This window comes from Mustela nivalis (assembly GCF_964662115.1).
Source record: "Mustela nivalis genome assembly, chromosome: 8".
Classification (NCBI taxonomy): Eukaryota; Metazoa; Chordata; class Mammalia; order Carnivora; family Mustelidae; genus Mustela; species Mustela nivalis.
This window is the reverse complement of record NC_139027.1, coordinates 87,908,505-87,923,117: the sequence shown is the minus strand read 5'-3', so window position 1 is coordinate 87,923,117 and position 14,613 is coordinate 87,908,505.

Sequence of the window (14,613 nt, the reverse complement as noted above, 5' to 3'; positions counted from 1 at the left end):
GAGAAGAAAAAGAAAAAGGAATAGAAGAAATGTTTGAAACAGTAACTGATCATTTCCCCCAAGTTAATGTCAAACACCAAACCACAGATCCAGGAAACTCCATAAACACCAAATTAGATAATGCCAGAAAAACTACACTGGCATATCATTTTCAAACTATCAAAAATCAAAGATAAAGAAAACATCCAGAAGGAAGCTGGAGGGGAAAAAAATATCTTACCTATAGACAAACAAAATTAGAATTATATCTGACTTCTCAGAAACCACTCAAACAAAAAGAGATTGGAATGAAATAATCTTGCAAAGAAAAAAACCCACCAACCTAGGATCTGTACCAAGAGAAAATGGTCTTCAAAAGTGGAAGATGGACTTTCTCAGATGAACCAAAATTAAGGAAGTTTATGGTCAGTAGACCTGTCTTGCAAGAAATGTCAAAAGTTCTTTAGAGAGAAAGAAAATAGTATGTCAGAAACTTTTATCAGTGAGATAAAAGCGTTTTGTTTTTCTTATTCTTAATTAATCTACTGGATAACAATTCAAAATAATAAGACAATGTATTCAATTACATGTGCTTATATATATATATCATACATTATATATAATATATACTATACTATATATACATATACATACATATACATATATAGATTATATGATATTGTACATTATCTATAAATACTGACATATGCTTGTATGTAAGTGAAATGAATGACAGCAATTGATAGAAGGGATGAGAGGGAGGAATTAGGATTGTTATTATAAGGCACTCACACTAACATGTAAAGCAGGATAGTGTTATTTGAAAGTAGACTTGAATTAGTTGTAAATGGGTATTGCAAACTTTAGGACAATCACTCAAAAAAGGTAAAAAGAAAAAATATAACTGAAATACTAAGTAGAGTACATTGAATCATATAAATTGTTGATTAAAACCACAAAAGGTATAAAAAGAGTGGAAGATGAAAACAGGAACAAAAAACAAGGTAACCAAAAACCAAGGGTAACAAATAGAAAACAATAACAAATACAGTAGAGATTAATTGAACTATATTAATAATCACTTTGGTCTAAATGCACCATTAGACAGAGATTATCAGAGTGGATCAAAAAATAGGATCCAACTATATTTTGTCCACAAGAAACCCACTTTTAATACAAAGACATATATAGGTTCAAAGTAAATAAATAGAAAAAATATACCATGCTAACACTAATAAAAAAGCAGGAGTAGCAATACTAATTGCAGACAAACAAGATCAGACATATTGCTAGAGGGTCAATCCTCTAAAAAGACATAACAATCCTTAATGTGTATGCACCTAATAACAGCACCAAAATACATACGATAAAACTGATAGAACTGCAAGGAGAAATAGATGAATCTACTGTTATAGTTGGACCCTTGGGTGCACAGCTCTGACCAGTAATGACACAACTGAATTCAACAATCAACCAGTGGGATATAATGGACATCCAAAGACTACTTCATCCAGTAACAGCAATATACACAGTCTTCTCAGGCTCACATGAAACATTCGCCAAGACGGATCCTGTTCTGGGCCATGAAATACACCTTGACAAATTTAACAGAATAGAAATCATACAATATCTTGTTTTCACAGCACAATGAGGTAAACCAGAAATCAATAACAGAAGGATCACTAGAAAATCCCCAAAAGCATAGATTAAACTATCTCACTTCAAGACTCACTATAAAGCTGCAGTAATCAAGACAGGATGATACTGGTGAAAGAATAGATAAATAGATCACCCAGAAGAGAAGAGAAGAGACAGCCCAGAAATAGACCCAAATGATATATAGTCACCTGATCTTTTTTCCTTGGATATATGGTCAAATGGTTTTTTTCTTTTTTTTTTTAATTTAAATTCAGTTGGCCAATGTATAGCACATTATTAGTTTTTGATATAATGTTCAATGATTCATCAGTTGTCCATAACACCCAGCGCTCATCACATCCCCCAGTACACCATCCTCTCACCCACCTCCCTTTCTGCAGCTGATCTTAGACAAAAGAGCAAAGGCAATTCAACGGAAAAGAAAGATATGACCAACCCCATCAAGTGTGCAGTCAAAGTGGCAAGGAAAGAAGGCATTGCCAGGAGCTGTGGAGCAGTGCAGGACCTGCCACTTAAATCTTTTTTGCTCACAGCAAAAAAGCAACACTGATATCACCTTGCAAGAACCTAATAAAATGAAGAGTCTTGAACCTGGGTCACACTGGAATAGATCCTGCACTTTACCTTGGTTCCATCACACCCGCTTAGTGTTCCCAGAAGGCTGAGAAGCCCTAGACTGGCCTCAGCTCATCCTGGATTTTTGGACCCTGGAGGCCATAACCTTCCACCGCAGGGCCTCTGGCAAGTTTCCAACCTGAGCTTTGTCTGTGAAATGGAATGACAGCCGGCCTTCCGGGGTGTCTGGAGAATTACACAAGATCACATATTTAAAGGCACTTTGCACAGCTTCTTCCTGCTTCTGAGAGTTCCAGGAACCCTGTGGACAGTAGGAATGAATAACCACATTTAAAATGAGACCGTACAGGCTCAAACCACTTGCACAGCTGTGTTTGTGAATGTTATTCACAATGAAGTGACACACCCAAGGATCCATTGACAGATGAATGGATAAATAAAATGTGATGTATACACACAACGGAATATTATTCAGCCTTAAAAAGGGAGGAAATTCTCATACCTGCTCCAACAGGGAGGAGACTTGAGGACATATGGTGAATGAAATAAGCCAGACACAAAAGGACAAACACTGTCTGATTTCCCCTTGTACTAGGTAGCTGGGTAGTCAAATTCATACAGACTGCCTACCAGGGGTGAGGGGAGGAAGGAATGGAGGCACTGAGTGCAATGGGTATGGAGTTTCAGTTTGGGATGCTGAGAAAGTTCCAGAGACGGATGCTGTGAATGTGCTTCACGCCACTGGACTGCACACAAGAATCGGTTAAAAATGGTAAACTCTGTTTTGTGTGTGTTTACCCACAACAACAACAACAACAACAACAACGACAACCGAAGGACCCAATCACTGACAAACCTACACGGGGAGGGCACAGCCTGGAGCAGAGCTGTTCAGGCCCTGGACTGGAAGCGTGGCTTAGCTCTTAGCTGAACTGGGACCACCCGAGCTGGCAAGACGCCTGGTTGCAGACGCCCACATTCTCCCACCCACGGTCACGCCCGAGTTCACTGGGGTTCAAATGCTCCCACGCACGATCTTGGCTGATGGCTGCTGCCACAGTTCAAAGGACAGACACAGACCCAGACCTGGCTTCTTCTGGGTGGGAAACGTTTGGAAATTCCCTGAATCTATGCTTCCCCCTTTGGAAATTGAGGATATTTTTTGGCCTTAGCTTTGTGGATTCTTTTATTCTTTTTGAGTGTCTTTACCCACCTGGCAGGAGGCAGGTTTGTGTTGTTGGACAAGACCAGGTGGTTCTTTTATGCCCCCCAAGTGAGAATAGCTGCCCTTTTATTGCCTGAGGCTGGCCGGCTCTAGTTCAGGTATCTCCACCACCAATATCTCCTAGAATTCTGAACTCTCTGACTTGCCAAGATCCGTAGAGGTCAGCTCGCTCTGCGACTATCTTCTCTTCTGCTTCTGGCTTCAATTTCCTCTCTAACAGTGACCCTTTTGTCCCTCATCATTTGGCTATCAAGCTCCTGGATAAGCAAGCAGACAAAACATGGGCAGAGCGCCGCTGCATTCACACCGTTGTCTTCTGATCCTGAGCAGTGGGCCCTACGCACTCCTCCTTGCCCTAAGGATGAGGAGAGCCCTTGTATTTTCCTCAACAGTTCCACAAGCCTCGGTTAATTCTAACCTCGAATCTCTCTGGCATGATTCTGACAAATTCTGGGTCACTCCACCACCCCTAACCTCTGCGGGAGGCAGAAATGATAGGCCACACTCTTTTTGGAATCCTACAGGGATGGCAATATCACACACAACCTCAGCTTGGTCTCAGGCCAACTCTTGTAGAAAGCTCTAGGAATTTGAAGGACTAGGAACTCCGCTTTGTCTGGATTTTTTTATATCAATATCACCCCTCGCCTAAAGCAACAACATTTGCCTCGTGTTTTCCCGGGAGATTCACAGCTGCTATCTATCCGTCAACTCAATGAGTGTCACTGGCTTTGCTGGTGCATTTGTCATTTGAAAGGAAATCTTCTTAGCTTGTTAGTTGTCACATTTTCACCAGCCTTCTGACCAATGTGAAGAATTTCCTGGATGTTTTTCCTAGACGTTTTTAAGGCATCAGCCTCTCAGATGAGTTTGGTTGACATCAACCTGAAGTTAACTAGCACTCTAAAGAAGTAAGAGCACACTGGCTCTTAGCTAGTTCATTTGCCCTTTGGGATTCTTTCATTGTGGGTTGTCCTCCAGCAGAGGAAGGAGGGTTTTTGAAGGCAACAGACAAAGCCACAGATGGGAGCTTGCTGGGGAGCAAAGCAGTACCGGGAATTTGACTGGTACCAAAGGTCTGCAAAAATCCACTTTGCAATCAGTTTGTGGTAGTTCTAGGACACCTGGAGGGGAAAGGTAGCACAAAGCCTTATGATCAGTGCAGAAAAAGGTAAAACATGATGTCACCACAAACCACTAATCTTGCCAGTACTTTTGCTGTGAGGCTCAATTTTCTTCCGGACAAGGGTGGGGTTGTGGCTTTGGTTTTGGTTTTTTGGAGGACATAATTGTAGGTAAGAAAGAGAGAAGACTGACAAAATTTTAAAAGATTTTGGGAAAGCTGCTGAGGAAGGGAGGCAATGTGGCTAGTGAAAAGGAATGCCAGGGTGAGCAGGTTGGTGGGAGAGTAAAATGTGCAGCCACAAAGGAAATTAGTATAGCGGTTCTTCAAAACATTCAACGTAAATTACTGTGGCACTCAGGGTCTATATCCATACCATATATACTCCGGATATATATCCATAAGAACAGACATGTTCTTGAAAATTTAATTCTACACTCATGTTCATACCAGCACTATTCACAATAGCCAAAAGCTGGAAGCAGGTCAAGTGTCCATTGAGTGGATAAACACAGCGTGACATGTGAACACAATGGAGTACTATTCAGCCTTGAGAAGGGAGGAATTTCTGCCATGTGCTACAACATGATGAACCTGCAGGACGTTATGCTGAGATAAATGAACCAGACACAAAAGGACAAACACTGCATGATTCCACTTGTATGAGGTCCCTAAACTTGGTACATTCATACAAACAGACGGTAGAGCGGTGGTAGCCAGGGGAGGAAGGGTGGGGAGTTGGGATGTGATGAGTAGAGTTTCTGGTTGCATGATGAAAATCAGTTCTGGACACATGGTGATTGCATAGCACTGTGATCTGAAGTGAACTGTACTCTTAAAAATGATGAAAATGGTAAACTTTATCAAAAGAAAAATAATTTTTAAAAGGAAAGGTGTGGAACACTGGCAGCTGACTAAGGTTTGAAGTCATCAACTTGGTGTAGATCTATTCCGTGAGAAGTCAGAAGGTCTGTGCCCCTTGGCAGGTGCAGCGGCCCTCCACGACTCCTTCCTCCGCTGGGGCCTGCTTCACAGGTGATGCTCTGGTGGCTGAGAAAGCCCCCAGGACATTCCAGCTTTCCTTGTCTCTGCCTTGCTCGTGCTCTCCCCTCTGCCTGGGATTCCTGCCTGCCATGTAGACAATTCCCAGTCCTTTATAATCCCCTTCTCCAACAAGCCTCCCCTTTCAGCCCACATGGGCCCCATTGACGTCTAGGCTGTGTCTACACTTGCAAGTTTGGGGTGTGTTTGTCTCCCCTTGCAGGAATTCAGGCACAGGGCCTTATGCATCTTTGTATGCTTGGCACAAAACACAGCAATGAACAATGAAGTTATAAATAGATGAGAAGTCTTGTTGAGCCCTTTGCACCTCTTTTTGTTTCTTTCTCCCCCCCCCCTCCCTCCATGTGGGATGTATGATATGAGAGGCAGATCTGTTCCCTCTTCCTTATGATATTATCACTAAATCCTCCAATGCTTGCTAATGCCTGTGGTGTGATTGGATCAGCTGACCTCTGGGTTATATGTTTATAGTATTTTTAGGAAGACCATTCACTCCTGTTTACCCAAGACAGTCAAGTTTTAGCGGGTTGCTCCCTGCTATCTGCTAATAGCACCACCTTCACTCCCAGAAGGGTCCTAGCTTAGATGACAGATTACATGGTCACCTTACGTACACACCATGAAGCTTTGTGCCTTGGTGCCTTACCTCTGGGTGAGGCCCTCCCACCTCATTCACCGTTCCCCTATTTGGTAAGGCAAATATCCTCAAGGCTCAGTTCACAACTCATTCTTTCAATCAGAACTTTTAGTCCAAACAGAAGAATCCACTCTGGGGAGTCTAAGCAGAAAAGTAATTCATAAAGGGTTTCGGGCTGCTAACAAATCTCAGGAGGGCTAGACAGACAGACCGTAAAGTTGCACAGCCAAGGGTGTATCAAGCACACCTGCTTCCTTCTCCAGCAAAACAAAAATAAGCAAACAAGTAAACCCCTGCTGCCAATACCTCACAACACCTCTGGGACTTGGGGTGTCATTAGAGGGGCTCTGCCCGTTCAGCTCGAGGGCACGGGAAACCGTAAGAGTGGACAGTGCTTCTGCAGCTCTTACCCTGCATCAAGCACGCCTATAAATGCCTTCCCTGTAGTAGCTGGTAATTTCCATGAGGTAGTGCTATTATCATCCCCATTCCATGAAAGGAGAAACTGAGTCATGGAGCGGTAAGGTAAACCGCCCATGGTCACTCACTCCAGCCCCAGGCTTCCTCCCTCCAGAAGGCAGGTTTCCCTGCCTGCAGGCTCCTCCTCATGTGGCTCAGTTTGAGTCCAAGTCCAAGTCAGAGTCTATGTCTCATGATCAGAACCTTGTTAGCCACTGCCCCATGCCCCATGCAGGAGGGTCTGCAGTTGTTAGACTTCTGGCTTCTGCCTTGGGAAGGCAGGACTCCGAATGAAGCGAGAGTGCTCAAAGATGGCAAAGGATGGCTGTGCCGTCCCCTCGTCTCTTCCGTGGTTCTTTCTTCAGCATCCCAAGCCTCAGTTGGCACTGACCTTAAACCCAGGCAAGCTGACCCCTACCCCAGACCCTGCACTTCGGAGTAGCTTCCTCAAAATTTCCCGAGTCCCCTCTGGTGGCTGGGACATGATGGGGCCAGCTGTTCCACCTGGTTGTATCACCCGGAGCCAGAATCAGGATCTTTTGGGTGCTCTCTCTACCCTATGTGTGCGACTGACCAGGTGCCCTGAAGATCCACAACCGAGTGTTTGTAGCCAGCACACATTGGCTCAGGTCGTGATCCCAGGGTCCTGGGATGGAGCCCAGCATCAGGCCCCCTGCTCAGCAAGAAGCTTGCTTCTCCCTCTCTCACTCCCCCTGCTTGTGTTCCCTCTCTTGTCTCTCTCTCTTTCTGTAAAATAAATAAAATCTTAAAAAATAAATAAATAAATTTCACACATCCAGGACAGAATCATTACTTGCACATATAAATACCTCAAAACCACCACCTTCCTGGTTCCCCGTATTTCTGTGCCAGACTGACTGTTCCATCAATGAGGCCCGCTGTCCACTTCAGCGCATGTCTCCAAACCTTGGTCCCTTCGCCCAGCCACCACCTGGCCTGAACCCATCCCTCTTGCTGGCTCTAGTCTGATAGTCTCCCTGCCTCCCCCTCCATCTCCATAAACCATCCTATTAAAAGCCACAGAGCTCTTTTCATGAGGTAAGTCAGAGCATCTCATTCCTCTACTTAACATACTTCAAAAACCCCTTTTCCCTTTAAAAGCATGTGGGTTTTTCACCTTGGCATGGTATTAAATGCCTATCTCTTCAGCCACTCCCTTCCTTCTCTCTCCTCACTCAGTTTCTGCTGACTGGCTCCTGCTTCACACCCTCTGTAGTACCGTCCAGTCTCCCTGAGCACCGGCTGTTGCAGGCTGGCAGCCTTCCCTCTTCACACCGCACATCCAGCAAATGTCACCTTTCTGGACTGCTCTTTTTCTTCAGAATATTTACTACATTCTGGAGTTGGGTGCTTTGTTCATTTGTTTATCAGTTATTTAGCTGTTTCTGGACTGTAAGCTTCACGGGGTAGGGTACTTGTCTGTCTTGCTTTCCACAAGATTCCTGGGACTTAGAACACTGCCCAGTGCAAGAAGGAATTCAGTAGGAGGAGTAACGTCCCCAAGATGAGGAGGTCTTCACTGACTTTGCTCCCCTTACAAGAACAGCTAACAACTATGCATGGATAGGACAGGGCTAGAAGAACTTTAATACATGAACGTAATGCTGAGCCCCCCCCCAACACCACAGAAACCAAGGCAGACCACATTAGGAGGGTAAAAGAAGTTGCTACACACTGACCACATTTCCCCTCCCCAGGCCAGTGCAACTTCATGCAGAGAGATCCCCTGAACCTCCAGTGCCACCAGAGTAGACATTCAGGTTCCCCAGTGCTATAGTTTGTTATTTGAGGGCCCTCACTCTGAAGTTACCCTATGAGGATTGCAGGGGAATCTGTGGACTTTGACCCCTGGGAACCCGACTGTGATGGAGAAGGGAGAAGGGCACACAACGACCAGCACCCAGAACTTGGAAGACCAAAGTCCTATCTTCAACATCCACGGAGTAGTCCAACCAGAGGTTTTGCCAAGCCAAGATCGTGGCTCAGTCTGACCAGGGAACTCGGCAGGATACAGGTCTGTGTGCTCAGGTTCTCAATTGAAAAGTCTGGCTATCTCCAGAGCTGGTCTGACCCCCCACCCCTCCACACACACACACACTGCCAGGAAAGGGAGCTGAGTCATGGCCCAGCTCGTTGTCAAGTGTGGCTCCCAAACCCATCCAACCACAAAGCCTAGCTAAAACACCTGGCATCCATGTAGCCCAACAACGCTTGGAGAGATAGTCTAGCAGGCAGAGCTGAGTGTTTGCAGAACAGTCAGTGGCCCCATTTGGCCAGGGAACTTGGGGTGCAAGTCAACTTGAACCAAGACCACAAACAAAAAGCCTTGCTGGTGCCAGTTCTCCCACTGGTCCCATACAGAGAAACAAATTCAGAGCCCCACCGGCTGCTGAACATAGACTTCAGTCCACACGACTAGGGAATCTAAGCAGAGCACACTGCCCAGATGATAGCCCTGCTTACAGAGCCTCTTGAACAGAGAGTGCAGCCCAAGGCTTTCTTTACTTGCAGAGTAAAACTGGGAGCCCCACCTGGCTAGGGAATTCAGTGCACAGTCTTGCCCCAGAGACTATTCTGCTGCTCCACCAGAGCAGAGAAGCTAATTCATAGCCCCACTTATTGCTGAGTATAGTATCCGGGCTGACTAGCTAGTAAACCTGAGCAGAGAACCCAGGCAACTGCAGAGCCCATCCTACTCACAGACAGGCAGGGAACCAGCCAGCGGTCCTATGCAGGTGTTCTCAGCCAGCAGCAGCAACCTCCCTACCTGCAACATTAGAGCTTGGGCAGTGGTCTTGCCCAAAAGGAGACCCTGATAGCAGGCCCTGCTTTCCCAAGGATGTTATCAGCTGACAGAATGGAAACCCAAACTGGGCTAACTGGTAGAGAACCATCTCTGCTGAAGAGAGCCTGCAAAGTGTGGAAGAGGGGACCACTTCCTCAAATGCACAGATACCGACATAAGGAATCAAGGATCACAGAAAATCTGGCAAACATGACAGCATCAAAGGAAACTAATAAAGCCCTAATAACTGACCCTAAAGAAGTGGAGATTTATAAACTGTCAAATAATTCACAATAATCCTCTTAAAGAAATTTAATGAACTATAAGAAAAACAGAGAACTAAACAAAATGAGGTAAACAATGCATGAACAAAATGAGAAGTTCAAAATAGAAATTGAAATGATCAGAACAAACAAACAGAAATCCTAGAGCTGAAAAATACAATGAGTAAACTGAAGAATTCAACAGAGAGCTTCAAAAATACGGAGATGCAATGGGCCAGAAGAAAGAATCAGTGACCTGGGGCTGGAAATCCTAGACACAACCATCAGGCAAGAAAAAGAAATAAAAGGCATCAGAATGGGAAAGGAATAAGTAAAAGTGTTTTTATTTGCAGATGACATGATTTTATATGTAGAAATCCTAAAGATTCCACACACAAAAAAAAACTTGTTAGATCTAAATCAATAAATTCAGTAAAGTTACAGGATACAAAATTAACATATAAGAATCAAAATAGTTTCTATACACTAGCAACAAATTATTTGAACAAAAAAATTAAGAAGACAATACCATTTATAATAGCATCAAAAAATAAAATACTGGGGCACCTGGGTGGCTTAGTGGCTTAAGCTGCTGCCTTCAGCTCGGGTCATGATCTCAGGGTCCTGGGATCGAGTCCCGCATTGGGCTCTCTGCTCAGCGGGTAGCCTGCTTCCCTCTCTCTCTCTCTGCCTGCCTCTCAGTCTACTTGTGATTTCTCTCTGTCAAATAAATAAATAAAGTCTTAATAAAATAAAATACTTAGGAATAAATTTAATCAAGGAAGTAAAATTTCTCTAAACTGAAAACTATAAGACACTGATGAAAGAAATCAGAGAAGACATAGATGAATGGAAAGAGATCCTATATTCGTGAACTGGAAAAGTTAATTCTGATAAAATGTTCATATTACCCAAAGCCATCCATAGAGTCAGTGAAATCTATATCAAGTTTCCAACAGCAATTTTTAAAGAAGTTTTAAAAAATCTTAAAATTTATATGGAATCACAAAAGACTCCAAATAGCAAAAGAAATCCTGAGGAAAAAGAACAAAGCAAGAGGCAGGCACATACTTCCTGATTTCAAACTATGTTACAAAGCTGTCGTGATCAAAACAGTATAGCACTGGAATTAAAAAGACACAGACCAATGGACCAGAACTGAAAGCCTAGAAATAACCTATGCATAGATAGTCAACTGATATCTAACAAGGGACCAAGAATACTTAGTGGAGAAAAGACAGTCTCTTTAATAAATGGTGCTGGGGAAAGTGGATATTGACATGCAAAAGAATAAACTTAGACCTTTATAATATACCACTCACAAAAATTAATTTGAAATGGATTAAAGAGTTAAATTTAAGACCAGAAACCATAAAATTCCTAGAAGAAAACATAACAAAAAAAGCTGCTTGACATGGGATTTGGGAAAATCTTTTTGGATATGGCACCTAAGGCACAAGGCAACAAAATCAAGCAGGATAGCATAAACCTAAAAAGCATCTGCATAGCAAAGAAGTAATCAATAAAATGAAAAGACCTATAGAATGGGAAACAATATTTGCCAACTATATATCTGATAAGGTTAATATCAAAAATTTGTTAAAAAGAAACTCATACAAGTCAATGCAAAACAACAGATAATCTAATATAAGAACGGGCAAAGGACCTGCATAAACATATTCTTTAAGATTTTATTTATTTATTTATTTGAGAGAGAGAGAATGAGAGAGCACAAGAGGGGAGAAGGTCAGAGGGAGAAGCAGACTCCCCATGGAGCCGGGAGCCGATGCAGGACTCCATCCCAGGTCTCCGAGATCACAATCCAAGCTGAAGGCAGTCGCCCTATCAACTGAGCCATCCAGGAGCCCCTCTGAATAGACATTTTTTGAAGAAGATATATGTATGGCTAACAGGTACAGGGAAGGATGCTTGATATCAGTAATCATCAGGGGAATGCAAATCAAAATCACAATGAGGGGAGGAGTCAAGATGGCGGAGAAGTAACAGGCTGAGACTATTTCAGCTAGCAGGAGATCAGCTAGATAGCTTATCTAAAGACTGCAAACACCTACAAATCCATCGGCAGATCAAAGAGAAGAACAGCAATTCTGGAAACAGAAAAACAACCACTTTCTGAAAGGTAGGACTGGCAGAGACGTGAATCCAAAGCGACGGGAAGATAGACCCCCAGGGGGAGGGGCTGGCTCCCAGCAAGCGGCGGAGCAACGGAGCACAAAATCAGGACTTTTAAAAGTCTGTTCCACTGAGGGACATCACTCCAGAGGCTAAACCGGGGCAAAGCCCACGTGGGGTCAGCATGGTCTCAGGTCCTGCAGGGTTACAGAAGGATCGGGGGTGTCTGAGTGTCGCAGAGCTTGCGGGTATTGGAACAGGAAAACCGGCTACAGAGACAGAGCCGACAGTAAGCTCACAGCTCGTGTTACCTTGAACCAGCCACAGGCTCGGTGAGCTTGGAGCGTGGCCGGAGGTCAGGCAGACGGGAGTAACTGGGCGCTGTTCTCTGAGTGCCCACTGAGGAGTAGGGCCCTGGGCTCTCGGCTCCTCCGAGCCGGAGACCAGGAGGCTGCCATTTGTATTCCTGTCCTCCGAAACTCTATGGAAAGCGCTCAGGGAACAAAAGCTCCTGAAAGCAAACCCGAGCAGATTACTCAGCCCAGCCCCCGGTAAGGGCGGTGCAATTCCACCTGGGGCAAAGACACTTGAGAATCACTACACTAGGACCCTCCCCCAGAAGAGCAACAAGGAATCCAGCCAAGACCAAGTTCACCTACCAAGGAGTGCGGTTTCAATACCAAGGAGAGCAGCAGAATTCCAGAGGAGGAGAAAGCAAAGCACAAAACTCATGGCTTTCTCCCTGTAATTTGTTATTAGTCTTGCAGTTAATTTTTTTCCTTTTCATATTTGTTTTCTTTTTTCGAGCCTTTGGGTAAAATTTTTTTTTTAATTTTTACCCTTTAATTTTTTAACGTTTTTTAACTAGTTTATCTAATACATATATTTTTTCTTTTTTATATTTTTCTTTATTCGTTTTCCTTTTTTTAATTCTTTTCTTTTCTTTTTTTTTTTCCTTTTTTTTTCTTTCTTCCTTTTTGAACCTCTTATTATCCCCTTTCTCCCCCCTCACGATTAGGGATCTCTTCTGATTTGGTTAAAGCATATTTTCCTGGGGTTGTTGCCACACTTTTAGTATTGTACGTGCTCCTTCATATACCCTTATCTGGACAAAATGACAAGACGGAAAAAATTCACCCCAAAAAAAAGAACAAGAGGCAGTACTGAAGGCTAGGGAACTAATCAATACAGACATAGGTAATATGTCAGATCTAGAGTTCAGAATGACAATTCTCAAGGTTCTAGCCGGGCTCGAAAAAGGCATGGAAGATATTAGAGAAACCCTCTCAGGAGATATAAAAGCCCTTTCTGGAGAAATAAAAGAACTAAAATCTAACCAAGCTGAAATCAAAAAAGCTATTAATGAGGTGCAATCAAAAATGGAGGCTCTCACTGCTAGGATAAAGGAGGCAGAAGATAGAATTAGTGATATACAAGACCAATGACAGAGAATAAAGAAGCTGAGAAAAGAGGGACAAACAGCTACTGGACCACGAGGGGAGAATTCGAGAGATAAGTGACACCATAAGACAAAACAACATTAGAATAATTGGGATTCCAGAAGAAGAAGAAAGAGAGATGAGGAAGGACACTATATCACCTCCAAATACAAGAGATGAGGAAGGACACTATATCATACTCAAATACTAGTATTCTTGCAGCCAAGAATACTATATCCAGCTAGGCTATCATTGAAAATAGAAGGAGAGATTAAAAGCTTCCAGGACAAACAAAAACTGAAAGAATTTGTAAACACCAAACCAGCTCTACAGGAAATACTGAAAGGGGTCCTCTAAGCAAAGAGAGAGCCTACAAGTGGTAGATCAGAAAGGAACAGAGACAATATCCAGTAACAGTCACCTTACAGGCAATACAATGGCACTAAATTCATATCTCTCAATAGTTACCCTGAATGTTAATGGGCTAAATGCCCCTGTCAAAAGACACAGGGTATCAGAATGGATAAAAACACAAAACCGATCTATATGTCGCCTCCAAGAAACTCATTTTAAGCCCGAAGACACCTCCAGATTTAAAGTGAGGGGGTGGAAAAGAATTTACCATGCTAATGGACATCAAAAAAAAGCAGGAGTGGCAATCCTTATATCAGATCAATTAGATTTTAAGCCAAAGACTATAATAAGAGATGAGGAAGGACACTATATCATACTCAAAGGGTCTCTCCAACAAGAAGATATGACAATTTTAAATATCTATGCCCCCAACGTGGGAGCAGCCAACCATATAAACCAATTAATAACAAAATCAAAGAAACACATCAACAATAATACAATAATAGTAGGGGACTTTAACACTCCCCTCACTGAAATGGACAGATCATCCAAGCAAAAGATCAGCAAGGAAATAAAGGCCTTAAACGACACACTGGACCAGATGGACATCACAGATATATTCAGAACATTTCATCCCAAAGCAACAGAATACACATTCTTCTCTAGTGCACATGGAACATTCTCCAGAATAGATCACATCCTCGGGCCTGAATCAGGACTCAATCGGTATCAAAAGATTGGGATCATTCCCTGCATATTTCCAGACCACAATGCTCTGAAGCTAGAACTCAAACACAAAAGAAAGTTTGGAAAGAACCCAAATACATGGAGACTAAACAGCATCCGTCTAAAGAATGAATGGGTCAACCAGGAAATTAAAGAAAAATTGAAAAAAATC